We start from the raw sequence: 23814 nt of genomic DNA, 5'->3' as shown, positions 1-23814 counted from the left end.
TTCAGGAGACCATGTGGAAAGGGAACAAAGCGAGATGTTTAGGAGCTGGTTTCAAACTGTTCTATCATGGTTTAAATAGGAAGAGAATTGGAGTAGGAGTTATCGTGAAGGAGGAGTTTGTTAAGAATGTCCTGGAGGTAAAAAGAGTGTCAGATAAGGTGATGAGCCTGAAGCTAGGAATCAAAGGTGTGATGATCAATGTTGTTAAGGGGTATGCGACACAGGTAGGACGTGAGCTTGAGGAGAAGGAGAACTTTTGGTTGGACCTTGATGAAATGATGCAAAGCTTCCCTTGAAGTGAGAGTTGTCATTGGTGCAGACTTCAATGGACATGTCGGTGCAGAAAACAGAGGAGATGAGGAGGTGATGGGCAGGTTTGGTATCCAGGAGAGGAACGCAGAAGGACAGATGGTGGTTGACTTTGCAAAAAGGATGGAAATGGCTGTTGTGAATACTTTCTTCCAGAAGAGGCAGGGACATAGGGTGACCTACAAGAGTGGAGGGAGAAGTACACAGGTAGACTATATCTTGTGTAGACGGTGTAATTTGAAGGAGATCAGCGACTGCAAAGTAGTGGTAGGTGAGAGTGCAGACAGACAGCAGAGGGTGGTTGTGTGTAGGATGACTCTGGTGGTGAAGATGAAGAGGGCAAAGGCAGAAAAATTGTGGAATCTAAAAAAGGAAGAGTGTTGTATGACTTTCAGGAAGGAGTTGAGAACAGCTCTGGATGGTCAGGATGTGCTCCCAGATGACAACTACAGCAAATGTGAACAGGCAGACAGGTAGGACAGTCCGTGGGATACTAAACTAAGGAATACTTGGAAATAAATAATTTGGATAAAACAGAAGGCGGCGCTGTAAGGTACATTATTCTATTTAAAGCCTAGTGCGCTGCAGTATTTCTCCGCGTAATTAAGCGAGTGCGCATTGTGGTGTCATTAGGGCCCGAGAAGCGGCGGCGGCGGTGCCGCTGCGAGGCCCTATTGTTTTTCAAGGAATTCTTATTAGGGCCCGAGCAGCGACCGCTGCGAGGTCCCTATTGTTCCTGAAGGAATTCTTATTAGGGCCCGAGCAGCGGCGGCGGCGGTGCCGCTGCGAGGCCCTATTGTTTTTGTAGGAATTCTTCTTCTTATTATTATTATTATTAGGGCCCGAGCAGCGGCGGCGGCGGTGCCGCTGCGAGGCCCTATTGTTTTTGTAGGAATTCTTATTAGGGCCCGAGCAGCGGCGGAGGCGGTGCCGCTGCGAGGCCCTATTGTTTTTGTAGGAATTCTTATTATTATTATTATTATTATTAGGGCCCGAGCAGCGGCGGCGGCGGTGCCGCTGCGAGGCCCTATTGTTTTTGTAGGAATTCTTCTTCTTCTTATTATTATTATTATTATTAGGGCCCGAGCAGCGACCGCTGCGAGGTCCCTATTGTTTTTGTAAAAATTATTATTATTATTAGGGTCCGAGCAGCGACCGCTGCGAGGTCCCTATTGTTTTTGTAAAAATTATTATTATTATTAGGGCCCGAGCAGCGACCGCTGCGAGGTCCCTATTGTTTTTGTAAAAATTATTATTATTATTATTATTATTATTATTATTATTATTATTCTTTATTCTCCGCAAACAATCGCGATTTTGGGTACCTAAACATTCACGAAAATTCACCGAACTTTGCACACTCCTCAGGCCCGGCGAAAAATTTGATATTATTAAGTCGTCATAAAAATGCGACTCGATAGCGCCCCCTAGCGTAGAAAAATAAAAACCAAGCCCGGCACGTTTGAGCGAGAGCAACAAAAATTGGCAGGCACGTGTAGCACCCCGAGACGCACAAAAAAGTCTATTGGGACCATGTAGCTAAAATGTACAGGAAGTGAGCTATGAATTTTTTAATGTCCAATTTTGGCCTATTTTGGCACATTCACTGTGGTCATGCTTTTTCCCCCTTTGCAAACATTTTTCATCCAATTGACTTCAAACTTGGCATTTATCATCTCAAGACCTGAGAGAACAACTGGGCAAAACATCTTGCCTTTTTGAAATACTATATGACGGGGGCGGGGCATCAAATATTGCCTTTAAAATTTCATTTGTCCAGAAAGAGCAAATGCTTAATAACTCCCATGTTCAAGCTCCAAAAAATCTCAAACTTCTCAGGCAACGTAATAGTCACGGCCTGAAAACATCTATATGATAAAATTCAGTTATACATATAGCGCCACCTAGTGGTTACAATAAATGTCATACTTTACGTTTTTAGCTACTGTGCTGAGCTTGTTGAAGGGATCCATTTGAAAATTGGTCAGAAAAGCCTTAAGATGTTGTTCATGCCCCACACTGAATATTGTAACTTTTCGCCAAAGGGCGTGGCCGCTACTTTGACGCAAAGTCTGAAGATTTTTCGTGAAAATAAAAGCTGCATTAACTTGACCGAGATGATCCTATCTTCTCAAAATTTCACACATTTGATGAGAGTCCAGCCCTAAAGACATCTACTGACTTATATTTCATCTAACTGATAGCGCCACCTAGTGGCAATTTTTTTTCTTACGAATTTTCTTCTACGTTTTTCTCCAAACACGTTAACTGGACCTACCTCATATTTGCTCAGATGAGGGTTTCGGCCTTCATGATGTCACAACACGAAGTTTGTGAGTTTTCGCGAATTGCTGTGGGTGTGGCTAAGCGCTGTTCGCCAAGAAAACAACGCCAGTTTTGAGGGTCTAAACATGCACAGAAACTCATGAAACTTGGCACACACATCTGGCCTGGTAAAATGAGCAATATTTTATTGTTGATTGTGCTATTTTTACAAAAATGACTCAATAGCGCCCCCTAGAAGTTTTTAACAAAGCAGCCCCGGTTGTACGTTTAAGCGAGAACGACGAATATTTTTAGGTGTATGAGGGAGCCCAAGACCTACAAAAAAGTCTCTTGGACCCATATGCTAAAATGAACAGGAAGTGAGCTACGAATTTATGAATGTCCCATTTTTGACGATTTTTGCACATTCACAGGGGGCAGACTTTTGCCCACTTCTCCTACACGTTTCATCTGACTGAGTTAAGACTTGACCTGGACCATGTCAAGACCTGAGCCAACGACAGGGGGAAAAATGTTGACTTTTCGAAATACTATATGATGAAGGCGGGGCATCAAAATTTGTGTTTCGCACTGAAAAAGGATATGCTTAATAACTCCCCAGTACATGCTCCAAAAAATCCCAAACTTGACATGTATATTTATCGTCAAGGCCTGAAGCTATCTCGATGACAACATTCAGTTATATATGCAGCGCCACCTAGCCCTTGAGGCATAAAAAAAAAATACCCCACATACGGTATTTTGTACAAAAAATGTAAACTCATTCTAAGTGTGATAACTCAGTCATTTATGAATATTCTTTTAGTTTCCACCACTCAAAATGTTCACTGGCATCAGACTTATCCAAACATATATATATTTTTATTTATTTTTGATAGCCTATGTGGACATTAAAAGCAATATCGTGAATGAAGGATATGCTTAATAACTCCACGGTACATGCTCCAAAAAAAATCCCACACTTGACATGTATGCTTATAATCAAGGCCTGAAGGTATCTCGATGACAACATTCAGTTATAAATACAGCGCCACCTAGCCCTTGAGGCTTATATAAAAAAAAAAAACCCACATACGGTATTTTGTACAAAAAAATGTAAACTCATTCTAAGTGTGATGACTAAGTCATTTATGAATATTCTTTTAGTTTCCACCACTCAAATTGTTCACTGGCTTCACACCGATCCAAACGTATGTACGTTTCCATTTTGTTTTATTCATTTTTGATTGCCCCTTTGGACAATAAAAGTAACATTGTGCAATGAGTACAACGAGCGATGATGTATATATACACTTTTACAAAAAATACCAATCAGGGCAACTCATTGCCTAAAAATAAAAAAGGACGCTGATTTTTGCAGGTCTTAACAATCACCAAAACCCGTTGAGCTTGACACACACTGGCAAAAAAAATATTCTACATGTAAACGTTTATTATGCCATTTTCAAAGAAATTTTGCTTCCAATATGCCAGTACCCCAACGTGCCAGTACCCTAACGTGCAAGTGCCCCAACGTGCAAGGACTCCAACGTGGCCCGGGCTGCGAGGGCCCTTTATAGCTGCTCGCAGCTCTAGTTATTATTATTAGGGCCCGAGCAGCGACCGCTGCGAGGTCCCTATTGTTTTTGTAAAAATTATTATTATTATTATTATTATTAGGGCCCGAGCAGCGACCGCTGCGAGGTCCCTATTGTTTTTGTAAAAATTATTATTATTATTATTATTATTATTATTCTTTATTCTCCGCAAACGATCGCGATTTTGGGTACCTAAACATTCACGAAAACTCACCGAACTTTGCACACTCCTCAGGCCCGGCGAAAAATTTGATATTATTAAGTCGTCATAACAATGCGACTCGATAGCGCCCCCTAGCGTAGAAAAATAAAAACCAAGCCCGGCACGTTTGAGCGAGAGCAACAAAAATTGGCAGGTACGTGTAGCACCCCGAGACGCACAAAAAAGTCTATTGGGACCATGGAGCTAAAATGTACAAGAAGTGAGCTATGAATTTTTTAATGTCCAATTTTGGCCTATTTTGGCACATTCACTGTGGTCATGCTTTTTCCCCCTTTGCAAACATTTTTCATCCAATTGACTTCAAACTTGGCATTTATCATCTCAAGACCTGAGAGAACAACTGGGCAAAATATCTTGCCTTTTTGAAATACTATATGACGGGGGCGGGGCATCAAATATTGCCTTTAAAATTTCATTTGTCCAGAAAGAGCAAATGCTTAATAACTCCCATGTTCAAGCTCCAAAAAATCTCAAACTTCTCAGGCAACGTAATAGTCACGGCCTGAAAACATCTATATGATAAAATTCAGTTATACATATAGCGCCACCTAGTGGTTACAATAAATGTCATACTTTACGTTTTTAGCTACTGTGCTGAGCTTGTTGAAGGGATCCATTTGAAAATTGGTCAGAAAAGCCTTAAGATGTTGATCATGCCCCACACCGAATATTGTAACTTTTCGCCAAAGGGCGTGGCCGCTACGGTGCCGCAAAGTCTAAAGATTTTTCGTGACAATAAAAGCTGCATGAACTTGACCGAGATGATCCTATCTTCTCAAAATTTCACACATTTGATGAGAGTCCAGCCCTAAAGACATCTATGAACTTATATTTCATCTTACTGATAGCGCCAACTAGTGGCAATTTTTTTTCTTACGAATTTTCTTGTACATTTTTTCTCCAAACACGTGAACTGGACCTACCTCATATTTGCTCAGATGAGGGATTCGGCTTTCATGATGTCACAACACGAAGTTTGTGAGTTTTCGCGAATCGCTGTGGGCGTGGCTAAGCACTGTTCGCCAAGAAAACAACGCCAGTTTTGAGGGTCTAAACATGCGCAGAAACTCATGAAACTTGGCACACATATCTGGCCTGGCAAAATGAGCAATATTTTATCATGTATTGTCCTATTTTTACAAAAATGACTCAATAGCGCCCCCTAGAAATTTTTAACGAAGCAGCCCCGGTTGTACGTTTAAGCAAGAACGCCGAATATTTTTAGGTGTATGAGGGAGCCAAAGACCTACAAAAAAGTCTCTTGTACCCATATGCTAAAATGAACAGGAAGTGAGCTACGAATTTTTGAATGTCCCATTTTTGACGATTTTTGCACATTCACAGGGGGCAGACTTTTGCCCACTTCTCCTACACGTTTCATCCGACTGAGTTAAGACTTGGCCTGGACCATGTCAAGACCTGAGCCAACGACAGGGGGAAAAATTTTGACTTTTCGAAATACTATATGATGAGGGCGGGGCATCAAAATGTGTGTTTCGCAATGAAAAATGATATGCTTGATAACTCCCCGGTACATGCTCCAAAAAATCCCAAACTTGACATGTATGTTTATCGTCAAGGCCTGAAATTATCTCTATGACAACATTCAGTTATATATGCAGCGCCACCTAGCCCTTGAGGCATGAAAAAAAAATACCACACATACGGTATTTTGTACAAAAAATGTAAACTCATTCTAAGTGTGATAACTAAGTCATTTATGAATATTCTTTTAGTTTCCACCACTCAAAATGTTCACTGGCATCAGACTTATCCAAACATATATATATTTTTATTTATTTTTGATAGCCTCTATGGACATTAAAAGCAATATCGTGAATGAAGGATATGCTTAATAACTCCACGGTACATGCTCCAAAAAAAAATCCCACACCTGACATGTATGCTTATAATCAAGGCCTGAAGGTATCTCTATGACAACATTCAGTTATAAATACAGCGCCACCTAGCCCTTGAGGCTTATATAAAAAAAAAAAAAAATACCCCACATACGGTATTTTGTACAAAAAATGTACACTCATTCTAAGTGTGATAACTAAGTCATTTATGAATATTCTTTTAGTTTCCACCACTCAAATTGTTCACTGGCTTCACACCGATCCAAACGTATGTACGTTTCCATTTTGTTTTATTCATTTTTGATTGCCCCTTTGGACAATAAAAGTAACATTGTGCAATGAGTACAACGAGCGATGATGTGTATATACACTTTTACAAAAAAATACCAATCAGGGCAACTCATTGCCTAAAATAAAAAAGGACGCTGATTTTTGCAGGTCTTAACAATCACCAAAACCCATTGAGCTTGACACACACACTGGCAAAAAAATATTCTACATGTAAACGTTTATTATGCCATTTTCAAAGAAATTTTGCTTCCAATATGCCAGTACCCCAACGTGCAAGTACCCCAACGTGCAAGGACCCCAACGTGGCCCGGGCTGCGAGGGCCCTTTATAGCTGCTCGCAGCTCTAGTTATTAGGGCCCGAGCAGCGACCGCTGCGAGGTCCCTATTGTTTTTGTAAAAATTATTATTATTATTATTAGGGCCCGAGCAGCGACCGCTGCGAGGTCCCTATTGTTTTTGTAAAAATTATTATTATTATTATTATTATTATTATTATTATTATTATTATTATTATTATTATTATTATTCTTCTTCTTCTTTATTCTCCGCAAACGATCGCGATTTTGGGTACCTAAACATTCACGAAAACTCACCAAACTTTGCACACTCCTCAGGCCCGGCGAAAAATTTGATATTATGAAGTCGTCATAACAACGCGACTCTATAGCGCCCCCTAGCATAGAAAAATAAAAACCAATCCCGGCACGTTTGAGCTAGAGCAACGAAAATTGGCAGGCACGTGTAGCACCCCGAGACGCACAAAAAAGTCTATTGGGACCATGTAGCTAAAATGTACAGGAAGTGAGCTATGAATTTTTTTATGTCCAATTTTGGCCTATTTTGGCACATTCACTGTGGTCATGCTTTTTCCCCCTTTGCAAACATTTTTCATCCAATTGACTTCAAACTTGGAATTTATCATCTCAAGACCTGAGAGAACAACTGGGCAAAACATCTTGCCCTTTCGAAATACTATATGACGGGGGCGGGGCATCAAATATTGCCTTTAAAATTTCATTTGTCCAGAAAGAGCAAATGCTTAATAACTCCCATGTTCAAGCTCCAAAAAATCTCAAACATCTCAGGCAACGTAATAGTCACAGCCTGAAAACATTTATATGATAAAATTCAGTTATACATATAGCGCCACCTAGTGGTAACAATAAATGTCATACTTTACGTTTTTAGCTACTGTGCCGAGCTCGTTGAAAGGATCCAGTTGAAAATTGGTCAGAAAAGCCTTAAGATGTTGATCATGCCCCACACCGAATAGTGTAACTTTTCGCCAAAGGGCGTGGCCGCTAAGGTAACGCAAAGTCTGAAGATTTTTCGTGACAACAAAAGCTGCATGAACTTGGCCCAGATGATCCAATCTTCTCAAAATTTCACACATTTGATGAGAGTCCAGCCCTAAAGACATCTACGAACTTATATTTCATCTTACTGATAGCGCCACCTAGTGGCAATTTTTTTTTTTACGAATTTTCTTCTACGTTTTTCTCCAAACACGTTAACTGGACCTACCTCATATTTGCTCAGATGAGGGTTTCGGCCTTCATGGTGTCACAACACGAAGTTTGTGAGTTTTCGCGAATTGCTGTGGGCGTGGCTAAGCGCTGTTCGCCAAGAAAACAACGCCAGTTTTGAGGGTCTAAACATGCACAGAAACTCATGAAACTTGGCACACATATCTGGCCTGGTAAAATGAGCAACATTTTATTGTTGATTGTGCTATTTTTACAAAAATGACTCAATAGCGCCCCCTCGAAATTTTTAACGAAGCAGCCCCGGTTGTACGTTTAAGCAAGAACGACGAATATTTTTAGGTGTATGAGGGAGCCCAAGACCTACAAAAAAGTCTCTTGTACCCATATGCTAAAATGAACAGGAAGTGAGCTACGAATTTTTGAATGTCCCATTTTTGACGATTTTTGCACATTCACAGGGGGCAGACTTTTGCCCACTTCTCCTACACGTTTCATCCGACTGAGTTAAGACTTGGCCTGGACCATGTCAAGACCTGAGCCAACGACAGGGGGAAAAATTTTGACTTTTCGAAATACTATATGATGAGGGCGGGGCATCAAAATTTGTGTTTCGCAATGTAAAAGGATATGCTTGATAACTCCCCGGGACATGCTCCAAAAAATCCCAAATTTGACATCTATGTTTATCGTCAAGGCCTGAAGTTATCTCTATGACAACATTCAGTTATATATGCAGCTCCACCTAGCCCTTGAGGCATGAAAAAAAAATACCCCACATACGGTATTTTGTACAAAAAATGTACACTCATTCTAAGTGTGATAACTAAGTCATTTATGAATATTCTTTTAGTTTCCACCACTCAAATTGTTCACTGGCTTCACACCGATCCAAACGTATGTACGTTTCCATTTTGTTTTATTCATTTTTGATTGCCCCTTTTGACAATAAAAGTAACATTGTGCAATGAGTACAACGAGCGATGATGTGTATATACACTTTTACAAAAAAATACCAATCAGGGCAACTCATTGCCTAAAAATAAAAAAGGACGCTGATTTTTGCAGGTCTTAACAATCACCAAAACCCGTTGAGCTTGACACACACACTGGCAAAAAAATATTCTACATGTAAACGTTTATTATGCCATTTTCAAAGAAATTTTGCTTCCAATATGCCAGTACCCCAATGTGCCAGTACCCCAACGTGCAAGTACCCCAACGTGCAAGGACCCCAACGTGGCCCGGGCTGCGAGGGCCCTTTATAGCTGCTCGCAGCTCTAGTTATTATTATTATTATTATTATTATTATTAGGGCCCGAGCAGCGACCGCTGCGAGGTCCCTATTGTTTTTGTAAAAATTATTATTATTAGGGCCCGAGCAGCGACCGCTGCGAGGTCCCTCTTGTTTTTGTAAGAATTATTATTCTTCTTCTTCTTCTTCTTCTCCGTAAACGATCGCATTTTTGAGGGCCTAAACATTTACGAAAACTCACCAAACTTTGCAGTCTCTTCGGGCCCGGCGAAAAATTTGATATTATGTAGTTGTCATAACAACGCGACTCTATAGCGCCACCTAGCCTAGAAAAATAAAAAACAATCCCGGCCCGTTTGAGCTAGAGCTACGAAAATTGGCAGGCACGTGTAGCACTATGAGACGCACAAAAAAGTCAGTGGAAGCCATTTCCTAAAATGTACAGGAAGTGAGCTATGAATTTTTTAATGTCCAATTTTGGCCTATTTTGGCACATTCACTGTGGTCATACTTTTTCCCCCTATGCAAACATTTTTCATCCCATTGACTTTAAACTTGGCATTTATCATCTCAAGACTTAAGAGAAAAACTAGGCAAAAAATCTTGCGTTTTCGAAATACTATATGACGGGGGCGGGGCATCAAATATTGCCTTTAAAATTTCATTTGTCCAGAAAGAGCAAATGCTGAATAACTCCCATGTACAAGCTCCAAAAAATCTCAAACTTCTCAGGCAACGTAATAGTCACGGCCTGAAAACACCTATATGAAAAAATTCAGTTATACATATAGCGCCACCTAGTGGTTACAATAAATGTCATACTTTACGTTTTTAGCTACTGTGCTGAGCTCGTTGAAGGGATCCAGTTGAAAATTGGTCAGAAAAGCCTTAAGATGTTGATGATGCCCCACACCGAATATTGTAACTTTTCGCCAAAGGGCGTGGCCGCTACGGTGACGCAAAGTCTGAAGATTTTTCGTGACATTAAAAGCTGCATGAACTTGACCGAGATGATCCTATCTTCTCAAAATTTCACACATTTGATGAGAGTCCAGCCCTAAAGACATCTACGAACTTATATTTCATCTAACTGATAGCGCCACCTAGTGGCAATTTTTTTTCTTACGAATTTTCTTGTACATTTTTCTCCAAACACGTTAACTGGACCAACCTCATATTTGCTCAGATGGGGGTTTCGGCCTTCATGATGTCACAACACGAAGTTTGTGAGTTTTCGCGAATCGCTGTGGGCGTGGCTAAGCACTGTTCGCCAAGAAAACAACGCTAGTTTTGATGGTCTAAACATGCGCAGAAACTCATGAAACTTGGCACACACATCTGGCCTGGCAAAATGAGCAATATTTTATCATGTATTGTCCTATTTTTACAAAAATGACTCAATAGCGCCCCCTAGAAATTTTTAACGAAGCAGCCCCGATTGTACGTTTAAGCAAGATCTACGAAAATTTTTAGGTGTATGAGGGAGTCCAAGACCTACAAAAAAGTCTCTTGGACCCATGTGCTAAAATGAACAGGAAGTGAGCTATGAATTTTTGAATGTCCCATTTTTGACGATTTTTGCACATTTTCAGGGGGCATACTTTTGCCCACTTCTCCTACACATTTCATCCGACTGACTTTAGACTTGACCTGGACCATGTCAAGACCTGAGCCAACTACAGGCAGAAAAATCTTGACTTTTGGAAATACTATATGATGAGGGCGGGGCATCAAATTTTGTGTTTCGCACTGAAAAAGGATATGCTTAATAACTCCCCGGTACATGCTCCAAAAAATCCCAAACTTGACATGTATGTTTATAGTCAAAGCCTGAAGGTATCTCTATGACAAAATTCAGTTATATATGCAGCGCCACCTAGCCCTTCAGGCGTGAAAAAAAAATACCCCACATACGGTATTTTGTACAAAAAATGTCAACTCATTCTAAGTGTGATAACTCCCATGTTCAAGCTCCAAAAAATCTCAAACTTCTCAGGCAACGTAATAGTCACGGCCTGAAAGCATCTATATGATAAAATTCAGTTATACATATAGCGCCACCTAGTGGTAACAATAAATGTCATACTTTACGTTTTTAGCTACTGTGCCGAGCTCGTTGAAGGGATCCAGTTGAAAATTGGTCAGAAAAGCCTTAAGATGTTGATCATGCCCCACACCGAATATTGTAACTTTTCGCCAAAGGGCGTGGCCGCTACGGTGACGCAAAGTCCGAAAATTTTTCGTGACAATAAAAGCTGCATGAACTTGACCGAGATGATCCTATCTTCTCAAAATTTCACACATTTGATGAGAGTCCAGCCCTTAAGACATCTACGAACTTATATTTCATCTTACTGATAGCGCCACCTAGTGGCAATTTTTTTTCTTACGAATTTTCTTGTACATTTTTCTCCAAACACGTTAACTGGACCAACCTCATATTTGCTCAGATGAGGGTTTCGGCCTTCATGAGGTCACAACACGAAGTTTGTGAGTTTTCGCGAATCGCTGTGGGCGTGGCTAAGCACTGTTCGCCAAGAAAACAACGCCAGTTTTGAGGGTCTAAACATGCGCAGAAACTCATGAAACTTGGCACACACATCTGGCCTGGTAAAATGAACAATATTTTATTGTTGATTGTACTATTTTTACAAAAATGACTCAATAGCGCCCCCTAGAAATTTTTAACGAAGCAGCCCCGATTCTACGTTTAAGCAAGATCTACGAAAATTTTTACGTGTATGAGGGAGCCAAAGACCTACAAAAAAGTCTCTTGGACCCATATGCTAAAATGAACAGGAAGTGAGGTACGAATTTTTGAATGTCCCATTTTTGACGATTTTTGCACATTTTCAGGGGCCATACTTTTGCCCACTTCTCCTACATGTTTTATCCGACTGACTTATGACTTGACCTGGACCATGCCAAGACCTGAGCCAACAACAGACGGAAAAATCTTGACTTTTGGAAATACTATATGATGAGCGCGGGGCATCAAAATTTGTGTTTCGCACTGAAAAAGGATATGCTTAATAACTCCCCGATACATGCTCCAAAAAATCCCAAACTTGACATGTATGTTTATCGTCAAGGCCTGAAGGTATCTCTATGACAACATTCAGTTATATATGCAGCGCCACCTCGCCCTTGAGGCAAAACAAAAAAATACCCCACATACGGTATTTTGTACAAAAAATGTAAACTCATTCTAAGTGTGATAACTAAGTCATTTATGAATATTCTTTTACTTTCCACCACTCAAAATGTTCACTGGCATTAGACTTATCCAAACATGTACTTTTTTATTTATTTTTGATAGCCTCTAATGGACATTAAAAGCAATATCGTGAATGAAGGATATGCTTAATAACTCCACGGTACATGCTCCAAAAAAATCCCACACTTGACATGTATGTTTAGAGTCAAGGCTTGAAGGTATCCCTATGACAACATTCCATTATATATACAGCGCCACCTAGCCCTAGAGGCATAAAAAAAAATACACCAACTTAACGGTATTTTTACAAAAAAAAAAAAAATCCACATGTCAAGGTTTATCATGCCATTTTCAAAGAAATTCTGCTTCCAATGTGCCTTACCTAAACTTGCCAGTACCCCAACGTGCCAGTACCCCAACGTGCAAGTACCCCAACGTGCAAGTACCCCAACGTGGCCCGGGCTGCGAGGGCCCTTTATAGCTGCTCGCAGCTCTAGTTATTATTATTATTATTATTAGGGCCCGAGCAGCGACCGCTGCGAGGTCCCTATTGTTTTTGTAAAAATTATTATTATTATTATTATTATTATTATTCTTCTTCTTCTTTATTCTCCGCAAACGATCGCGATTTTGGGTACCTAAACATTCACGAAAACTCACCAAACTTTGCACACTCCTCAGGCCCGGCGAAAAATTTGATATTATGAAGTCGTCATAACAATGCGACTCGATAGCGCCCCCTAGCGTAGAAAAATAAAAACCAAGCCCGGCACGTTTGAGCTAGAGCAACAAAAATTGGCAGGCACGTGTAGCACCGCGAGACGCACAAAAAAGTCTATTGGGACCATGTAGCTAAAATGTACAGGAAGTGAGCTATGAATTTTTTTATGTCCAATTTTGGCCTATTTTGGCACATTCACTGTGGTCATGCTTTTTCCCCCTTTGCAAAATTTTTTCATCCAATTGACTTCAAACTTGGCATTTATCATCTCAAGACCTGAGAGAAAAACTGGGCAAAACATCTTGCCTTTTTGAAATACTATATGACGGGGGCGGGGCATCAAATATTGCCTTTAAAATTTCATTTGTCCAGAAAGAGCAAATGCTTAATAACTCCCATGTTCAAGCTCCAAAAAATCTCAAACTTCTCAGGCAACGTAATAGTCACGGCCTGAAAACATCTATATGATAAAATTCAGTTATACATATAGCGCCACCTAGTGGTTACAATAAATGTCATACTTTACGTTTTTAGCTACTGTGCTGAGCTTGTTGAAGGGATCCATTTGAAAATTGGTCAGAAAAGCCTTAAGATGTTGATCATGCCCCACACCGAATATTGTAACTTTTCGCCAAAGGGCGTGGCCGCTACGGTGACGCAAAGTCTGAAGATTTTTCGTGAAAATAAAAGCTGCATTAACTTGACCGAGATGATCCTATCTTCTCAAAATTTCACACATTTGATGAGAGTCCAGCCCTAAAGACATCTACTGACTTATATTTCATCTAACTGATAGCGCCACCTAGTGGCAATTTTTTTTATTACGAATTTTCTTCTACGTTTTTCTCCAAACACGTTAACTGGACCTACCTCATATTTGCTCAGATGAGGGTTTCGGCCTTCATGATGTCACAACACGAAGTTTGTGAGTTTTCGCGAATTGCTGTGGGTGTGGCTAAGCGCTGTTCGCCAAGAAAACAACGCCAGTTTTGAGGGTCTAAACATGCACAGAAACTCATGAAACTTGGCACACACATCTGGCCTGGTAAAATGAGCAATATTTTATTGTTGATTGTGCTATTTTTACAAAAATGACTCAATAGCGCCCCCTAGAAGTTTTTAACGAAGCAGCCCCGGTTGTACGTTTAAGCAAGAACGACGAATATTTTTAGGTGTATGAGGGAGCCCAAGACCTACAAAAAAGTCTCTTGGACCCATATGCTAAAATGAACAGGAAGTGAGCTACGAATTTTTGAATGTCCCATTTTTGACAATTTTTGCACATTCACAGGGCGCAGACTTTTGCCCACTTCTCCTACACGTTTCATCTGACTGAGTTAAGACTTGACCTGGACCATGTCAAGACCTGAGCCAACGACAGGGGGAAAAATCTTGACCTTTCGAAATACTATATGATGAAGGCGGGGCATCAAAATTTGTGTTTCGCACTGAAAAAGGATATGCTTAATAACTCCCCGGTACATGCTCCAAAAAATCCCAAACTGGACATGTATGTTTATCGTCAAGGCCTGAAGCTATCTCTATGACAACATTCAGTTATATATGCAGCGCCACCTAGCCCTTGAGGCATAAAAAAAAAATACCCCACATACGGTATTTTGTACAAAAAATGTAAACTCATTCTAAGTGTGATAACTAAGTCATTTATGAATATTCTTTTAGTTTCCACCACTCAAAATGTTCACTGGCATCAGACTTATCCAAACATATATATATTTTTATTTATTTTTGATAGCCTCTGTGGACATTAAAAGCAATATCGTGAATGAAGGATATGCTTAATAACTCCACGGTACATGCTCCCAAAAAAATCCCACACTTGACATGTATGCTCATAATCAAGGCCTGAAGGTATCTCGATGACAACATTCAGTTATAAATACAGCGCCACCTAGCCCTTGAGGCTTATATAAAAAAAAAAACCCACATACGGTATTTTGTACAAAAAATGTAAACTCATTCTAAGTGTGATGACTAAGTCATTTCTGAATATTCTTTTAGTTTCCACCACTCAAATTGTTCACTGGCTTCACACCGATCCAAATGTATGTACGTTTCCATTTTGTTTTATTCATTTTTGATTGCCCCTTTGGACAATAAAAGTAACATTGTGCAATGAGTACAACGAACGATGATGTATATATACACTTTTACAAAAAAAATACCAATCAGGGCAACTCATTGCCTAAAAATAAAAAAGGACGCTGATTTTTGCAGGTCTTAACAATCACCAAAACCCGTTGAGCTTGACACACACTGGCAAAAAAAATATTCTACATGTAAACGTTTATTATGCCATTTTCAAAGAAATTTTGCTTCCAATATGCCAGTACCCCAACGTGCCAGGACCCTAACGTGCAAGTACCCCAACGTGCAAGGACTCCAACGTGGCCCGGGCTGCGAGGGCCCTTTATAGCTGCTCGCAGCTCTAGTTAGGGCCCGAGCAGCTACCGCTGCGAGGTCCCTATTGTTTTTCGATCGGATTATTAGGGCCCGAGCAGCAACCGCTGCGAGGTCCCTATTGTTTTTGTAAAAATTATTATTATTATTATTATTATTATTATTCTTCTTCTTCTTTATTCTCCGCAAACGATCGCGATTTTGGGTACCTAAACATCCACGAAAACTCACCAAACTTTGCACACTCCTCAGGCCCGGCGAAAAATTTGATATTATGAAGTCGTCATAACAATGCGACTCGATAGCGCCCCCTAGCGTAGAAAAATAAAAACCAAGCCCGGCACGTTTGAGCTAGAGCAACAAAAATTGGCAGGCACGTGTAGCACCGCGAGACGCACAAAAAAGTCTATTGGGACCATGTAGCTAAAATGTACAGGAAGTGAGCTATGAATTTTTTTATGTCCAATTTTGGCCTATTTTGGCACATTCACTGTGGTCATGCTTTTTCCCCCTTTGCAAAAATTTTTCATCCAATTGACTTCAAACTTGGCATTTATCATCTCAAGACCTGAGAGAAAAACTGGGCAAAACATCTTGCCTTTTTGAAATACTATATGACGGGGGCGGGGCATCAAATATTGCCTTTAAAATTTCATTTGTCCAGAAAGAGCAAATGCTTAATAACTCCCATGTTCAAGCTCCAAAAAATCTCAAACTTCTCAGGCAACGTAATAGTCACGGCCTGAAAACATCTATATGATAAAATTCAGTTATACATATAGCGCCACCTAGTGGTTACAATAAATGTCATACTTTACGTTTTTAGCTACTGTGCTGAGCTTGTTGAAGGGATCCATTTGAAAATTGGTCAGAAAAGCCTTAAGATGTTGATCATGCCCCACACCGAATATTGTAACTTTTCGCCAAAGGGCGTGGCCGCTACGGTGACGCAAAGTCTGAAGATTTTTCGTGAAAATAAAAGCTGCATTAACTTGACCGAGATGATCCTATCTTCTCAAAATTTCACACATTTGATGAGAGTCCAGCCCTAAAGACATCTACTGACTTATATTTCATCTAACTGATAGCGCCACCTAGTGGCAATTTTTTTTATTACGAATTTTCTTCTACGTTTTTCTCCAAACACGTTAACTGGACCTACCTCATATTTGCTCAGATGAGGGTTTCGGCCTTCATGATGTCACAACACGAAGTTTGTGAGTTTTCGCGAATTGCTGTGGGTGTGGCTAAGCGCTGTTCGCCAAGAAAACAACGCCAGTTTTGAGGGTCTAAACATGCACAGAAACTCATGAAACTTGGCACACACATCTGGCCTGGTAAAATGAGCAATATTTTATTGTTGATTGTGCTATTTTTACAAAAATGACTCAATAGCGCCCCCTAGAAGTTTTTAACGAAGCAGCCCCGGTTGTACGTTTAAGCAAGAACGACGAATATTTTTAGGTGTATGAGGGAGCCCAAGACCTACAAAAAAGTCTCTTGGACCCATATGCTAAAATGAACAGGAAGTGAGCTACGAATTTTTGAATGTCCCATTTTTGACAATTTTTGCACATTCACAGGGCGCAGACTTTTGCCCACTTCTCCTACACGTTTCATCTGACTGAGTTAAGACTTGACCTGGACCATGTCAAGATCTGAGCCAACGACAGGGGGAAAAATCTTGACCTTTCGGAATACTATATGATGAAGGCGGGGCATCAAAATTTGTGTTTCGCACTGAAAAAGGGTATGCTTAATAACTCCCCGGTACATGCTCCAAAAAATCCCAAACTTGACATGTATGTTTATCGTCAAGGCCTGAAGCTATCTCTATGACAACATTCAGTTATATATGCAGCGCCACCTAGCCCTTGAGGCATAAAAAAAAAATACCCCACATACGGTATTTTGTACAAAAAATGTAAACTCATTCTAAGTGTGATAACTAAGTCATTTATGAATATTCTTTTAGTTTCCACCACTCAAATTGTTCACTGGCATCAGACTTATCCAAACATATATATATTTTTATTTATTTTTGATAGCCTCTGTGGACATTAAAAGCAATATCGTGAATGAAGGATATGCTTAATAACTCCACGGTACATGCTCCCAAAAAAATCCCACACTTGACATGTATGCTCATAATCAAGGCCTGAAGGTATCTCGATGACAACATTCAGTTATAAATACAGCGCCACCTAGCCCTTGAGGCTTATATAAAAAAAAAAACCCACATACGGTATTTTGTACAAAGAAATGTAAACTCATTCTAAGTGTGATGACTAAGTCATTTCTGAATATTCTTTTAGTTTCCACCACTCAAATTGTTCACTGGCTTCACACCGATCCAAACGTATGTACGTTTCCATTTTGTTTTATTCATTTTTGATTGCCCCTTTGGACAATAAAAGTAACATTGTGCAATGAGTACAACGAACGATGATGTATATATACACTTTTACAAAAAAAATACCAATCAGGGCAACTCATTGCCTAAAAATAAAAAAGGACGCTGATTTTTGCAGGTCTTAACAATCACCAAAACCCGTTGAGCTTGACACACACTGGCAAAAAAAATATTCTACAGGTAAACGTTTATTATGCCATTTTCAAAGAAATTTTGCTTCCAATATGCCAGTACCCCAACGTGCCAGGACCCTAACGTGCAAGTACCCCAACGTGCAAGGACTCCAACGTGGCCCGGGCTGCGAGGGCCCTTTATAGCTGCTCGCAGCTCTAGTTATTATTATTATTATTATTATTATTATTATTCTTCTTCTTTATTCTCCGCAAACGATCGCGATTTTGGGTACCTAAACATTCACGAAAACTCACCGAACTTTGCACACTCCTCAGGCCCGGCGAAAAATTTGATATTATTAAGTCGTCATAACAATGCGACTCGATAGCGCCCCCTAGCGTAGAAAAATAAAAACCAAGCCCGGCACGTTTGAGCTAGAGCAACAAAAATTGGCAGGCACGTGTAGCACCCCGAGACGCACAAAAAAGTCTATTGGGACCATGTAGCTAAAATGTACAGGAAGTGAGCTATGAATTTTTTAATGTCCAATTTTGGCCTATTTTGGCACATTCACTGTGGTCATGCTTTTTCCCCCTTTGCAAACATTTTTCATCCAATTGACTTCAAACTTGGCATTTATCATCTCAAGACCTGAGAGAAAAACTGGGCAAAACATCTTGCCTTTTTGAAATACTATATGACGGGGGCGGGGCATCAAATATTGCCTTTAAAATTTCATTTGTCCAGAAAGAGCAAATGCTTAATAACTCCCATGTTCAAGCTCCAAAAAATCTCAAACTTCTCAGGCAACGTAAAAGTCACGGCCTGAAAACATCTATATGATAAAATTCAGTTATACATATAGCGCCACCTAGTGGTTACAATAAATGTCATACTTTACGTTTTTAGCTACTGTTCTGAGCTTGTTGAAGGGATCCATTTGAAAATTGGTCAGAAAAGCCTTAAGATGTTGATCATGCCCCACACCGAATATTGTAACTTTTCGCCAAAGGGCGTGGCCGCTACGGTGACGCAAAGTCTGAAGATTTTTCGTGAAAATAAAAGCTGCATAAACTTGACTGAGATGATCCTATCTTCTCAAAATTTCACACATTTGATGAGAGTCCAGCCCTAAAGACATCTACTGACTTATATTTCATCTAACTGATAGCGCCACCTAGTGGCAATTTTTTTCCTTACGAATTTTCTTCTACGTTTTTCTCCAAACACGTTAACTGGACCTACCTCATAATTGCTCAGATGAGGGTTTCGGCCTTCATGATGTCACAACACGAAGTTTGTGAGTTTTCGCGAATTGCTGTAGGCGTGGCTAAGCGCTGTTCGCCAAGAAAACAACGCCAGTTTTGAGGGTCTAAACATGCACAGAAACTCCTGAAACTTGGCACACACATCTGGCCTGGTAAAATGAGCAATATTTTATTGTTGATTGTGCTATTTTTACAAAAATGACTCAATAGCGCCCCCTCGAAATTTTTAACGAAGCAGCCCCGGTTGTACGTTTAAGCAAGAACGCCGAATATTTTTAGGTGTATGAGGGAGCCCAAGACCTACAAAAAAGTCTCTTGTACCCATATGCTAAAATGAACAGGAAGTGAGCTACGAATTTTTGAATGTCCCATTTTTGACGATTTTTGCACATTCACAGGGGGCAGACTTTTGCCCACTTCTCCTACACGTTTCATCCGACTGAGTTAAGACTTGGCCTGGACCATGTCAAGACCTGAGCCAACGACAGGGGGAAAAATTTTGACTTTTCGAAATACTATATGATGAGGGCGGGGCATCGAAATTTGTGTTTCGCAATGTAAAAGGATATGCTTGATAACTCCCCGGGACATGCTCCAAAAAATCCCAAACTTGACATGTATGTTTATCGTCAAGGCCTGAAGTTATCTCTATGACAACATTCAGTTATATATGCAGCGCCACCTAGCCCTTGAGGCATGAAAAAAAAATACCCCACATACGGTATTTTGTACAAAAAATGTACACTCATTCTAAGTGTGATAACTAAGTCATTTATGAATATTCTTTTAGTTTCCACCACTCAAATTGTTCACTGGCTTCACACCGATCCAAACGTATGTACGTTTCCATTTTGTTTTATTCATTTTTGATTGCCCCTTTAGACAATAAAAGTAACATTGTGCAATGAGTACAACGAGCGATGATGTGTATATACACTTTTACAAAAAAATACCAATCAGGGCAACTCATTGCCTAAAAATAAAAAAGGACGCTGATTTTTGCAGGTCTTAACAATCACCAAAACCCGTTGAGCTTGACACACACACTGGCAAAAAAATATTCTACATGTAAACGTTTATTATGCCATTTTCAAAGAAATTTTGCTTCCAATATGCCAGTACCCCAACGTGCAAGTACCCCAACATGCAAGGACCCCAACGTGGCCCGGGCTGCGAGGGCCCTTTATAGCTGCTCGCAGCTCTAGTTAGGGCCCGAGCAGCGACCGCTGCGAGGTCCCTATTGTTCCTGAAGGAATTCTTATTATTATTCTTCTTCTTCTTTTTCTTTGTTATTATTCTTTTCCGCAAACAACCACATTTTTGAGGCACTAAACATGAACGAAAACTCACCAAACTTTACACGGAGATCGGGCCTGGCGAAAAATTTGATATTTTAAAGTCGCCATACGTGATAACAGAAAAATGGCTCTGTAGCGCCACCTACATAGGTTTAACGGATCCCTGTCCCGCTACGATTGTCCTATGGCTACGAAAATTGTGTGGCACCTGTAGCACATCCAGATGAACAAAAACCTCTTTGATATGTGTACCCTAAAATAGACAGGAAGTGAGGTATGAGTATTTGAATGTCCAATTTTGGCCCATTTTTGCACATTTACAGGGGTCATACTTTTGCCCGCTTCTCCTACACGGTTAACCCGATTGACTTCAAACTTGGGCTGTACCATCTCAAGACCTGGGACAACATCATGGTAAAAAATCTCAAGTTTTTGACATACTATATGACGGTGGCGGGGCATCAAATTTACAGTTTCAAAATTCTTACTTAACAAAGCATTGCCGTGGTACGTTTAATTGAGAGCCACGAAAATTGGTACACATATGTAACAGACTATGATCTACAAAAAACTCTTTTTGAACCATATGCTAAACCTAACAGGAAGTCCGCCAGAGGCGAGGCATCAAATTTTGTGTTTCAAAATTCTTATTTAATGAAGCATTCCCGGCTGTACATTTCACCTAGAGTTACCAACATTTGAAGACATATGTAACAGCCCTCAAGGTACAAAAAACTCTTTTTGAACCATATGCTAAACCGAACAGGAAGTCCGCCATTTTGATTTACTTTGGAACGTGTTGCCATTTTTTGGGCCATTTCATAGGGGTCTTATTTTAACGAACTCCTCCTACAGAGTTTTTCCGATCATCTCCAAACTTGGTGTGATTCATCTTAAAATGTTGAAGATGAAAAGTTATTGAAAGCTTTTTATTTCGTCGCACGCTGTTGCCGTGGCATGCACAGTTTGCAAAGGAAAAAATTCCCTCTTAATGAAGCATTCACAGTTGTACGAAGCAGCGAGAGCTATGAAAATTTGGAGACAAATTTAACAGCCCACAATGTACAAAAAAGTCTCTTGGTGCCATGTGCTAAACCCAACAGGAAGTCCCGTAAGGGCCGGTCATCACATTTTGAGGTAAAAAACTCCTCTTTAACGAAGCATTCCCGGTTGTACTTTTCACCTAGCGCTATGATAATTTAGAGGCATACATAAGAGCCCACGATGTACAAAATAGTCTCTTGGAACCATCTTCCAAAACAAACAGGAAGTCCGCCATTTTGATTTACGTTGGGATTTGTAGCCATTTTTTGTGGCCTTTTTTAGGGGTCATATTTTAACGAACTCCTCCTACAAAATTTATCCGACTGTCTTCAAACTTGGTGTGCTTCATCTTAAGATGTTTAAGATACAAAGTTATCGAAAGTTATTTATTTTGTCCCACGCCGTTTCATGGCGATGCATTGTTTGCCAAGTAAAATGCTGCTTTTTTTGGGGGGGGTCTAAACATGTGCAAAAACTCATGAAACTTTACACACACATCAGGCTTGTCATAAGCATGAATATTTTAGAGAATTCTTATTAAATTTGCAATAAATGCTTCAATAGCGCCCTCTAGACATTTTTATGAAGTCTTTCCGATTATATGATTCAGCTAGATGTGTGAATATTGGCAGGCATGCCTAATATATTCAAAAAGTATTCTATATAGCCATGTGCCAATCCATTTTGATTTTATTTTGTTAACTGTGCATCATTTTTGGCCTTTCCATGAAACTTTACAAACACAAAGCATGGCAAAAACGTTTAATTAGGGCCCGAGCAGCGACCGCTGCGAGGTCCCTATTGTTCCTGAAGGAATTCTTATTAGGGCCCGAGCAGCGACCGCTGCGAGGTCCCTCTTGTTTTTGTAAGAATTATTATTATTATTCTTCTTCTTCTTCTCCGTAAACGATCGCATTTTTGAGGGCCTAAACATTTACGAAAACTCACCAAACTTTGCAGTCTCTTCGGGCCCGGCGAAAAATTTGATATTATGTAGTTGTCATAACAACGCGACTCTATAGCGCCACCTAGCGTAGAAAAATAAAAACCAATCCCGGTCCGTTTGAGCTAGAGCTACGAAAAATGGCAGGCACGTGTAGCACTACGAGACGCACAAAAAAGTCAGTGGAAGCCATTTCCTAAAATGTACAGGAAGTGAGCTATGAATTTTTTAATGTCCAATTTTGGCCTATTTTGGCACATTCACTGTGGTCATGCTTTTTCCCCCTATGCAAACATTTTTCATCCCATTGACTTTAAACTTGGCATTTATCATCTCAAGACTTAAGAGAAAAACTAGGCAAAAAATCTTGCATTTTCGAAATACTATATGACGGGGGCGGGGCATCAAATATTGCCTTTAAAATTTCATTTGTCCAGAAAGAGCAAATGCTGAATAACTCCCATGTACAAGCTCCAAAAAATCTCAAACTTCTCAGGCAACGTAATAGTCACGGCCTGAAAACACCTATATGAAAAAATTCAGTTATACATATAGCGCCACCTAGTGGTTACAATAAATGTCATACTTTACGTTTTTAGCTACTGTGCTGAGCTCGTTGAAGGGATCCAGTTGAAAATTGGTCAGAAAAGCCTTAAGATGTTGATGATGCCCCACACCGAATATTGTAACTTTTCGCCAAAGGGCGTGGCCGCTACGGTGACGCAAAGTCTGAAGATTTTTCGTGACAATAAAAGCTGCATGAACTTGACCGAGATGATCCTATCTTCTCAAAATTTCACACATTTGATGAGAGTCCAGCCCTAAAGACATCTACGAACTTATATTTCATCTAACTGATAGCGCCACCTAGTGGCAATTTTTTTTCTTACGAATTTTCTTGTACATTTTTCTCCAAACACGTTAACTGGACCAACCTCATATTTGCTCAGATGGGGGTTTCGGCCTTCATGATGTCACAACACGAAGTTTGTGAGTTTTCGCGAATCGCTGTGGGCGTGGCTAAGCACTGTTCACCAAGAAAACAACGCTAGTTTTGATGGTCTAAACATGCGCAGAAACTCATGAAACTT

General features: G+C 40.1%; 1 protein-coding gene across 2 annotated transcripts in view; it reads right to left on the bottom strand.

Annotated features, from left to right (window-relative positions):
* The window catches only part of top2b (DNA topoisomerase II beta), a 724731-nt gene that overhangs the window by 232762 nt on the left and 468155 nt on the right, over nucleotides 1-23814 (bottom strand). The window lies entirely within an intron of this gene.

The sequence above is a fragment of the Festucalex cinctus genome, chromosome 19, assembly GCF_051991245.1.
Source record: "Festucalex cinctus isolate MCC-2025b chromosome 19, RoL_Fcin_1.0, whole genome shotgun sequence".
Classification (NCBI taxonomy): Eukaryota; Metazoa; Chordata; class Actinopteri; order Syngnathiformes; family Syngnathidae; genus Festucalex; species Festucalex cinctus.
The sequence above is the reverse complement of the archived record's forward strand: the minus strand, read 5'-3'. Positions and strand labels throughout refer to the sequence as shown.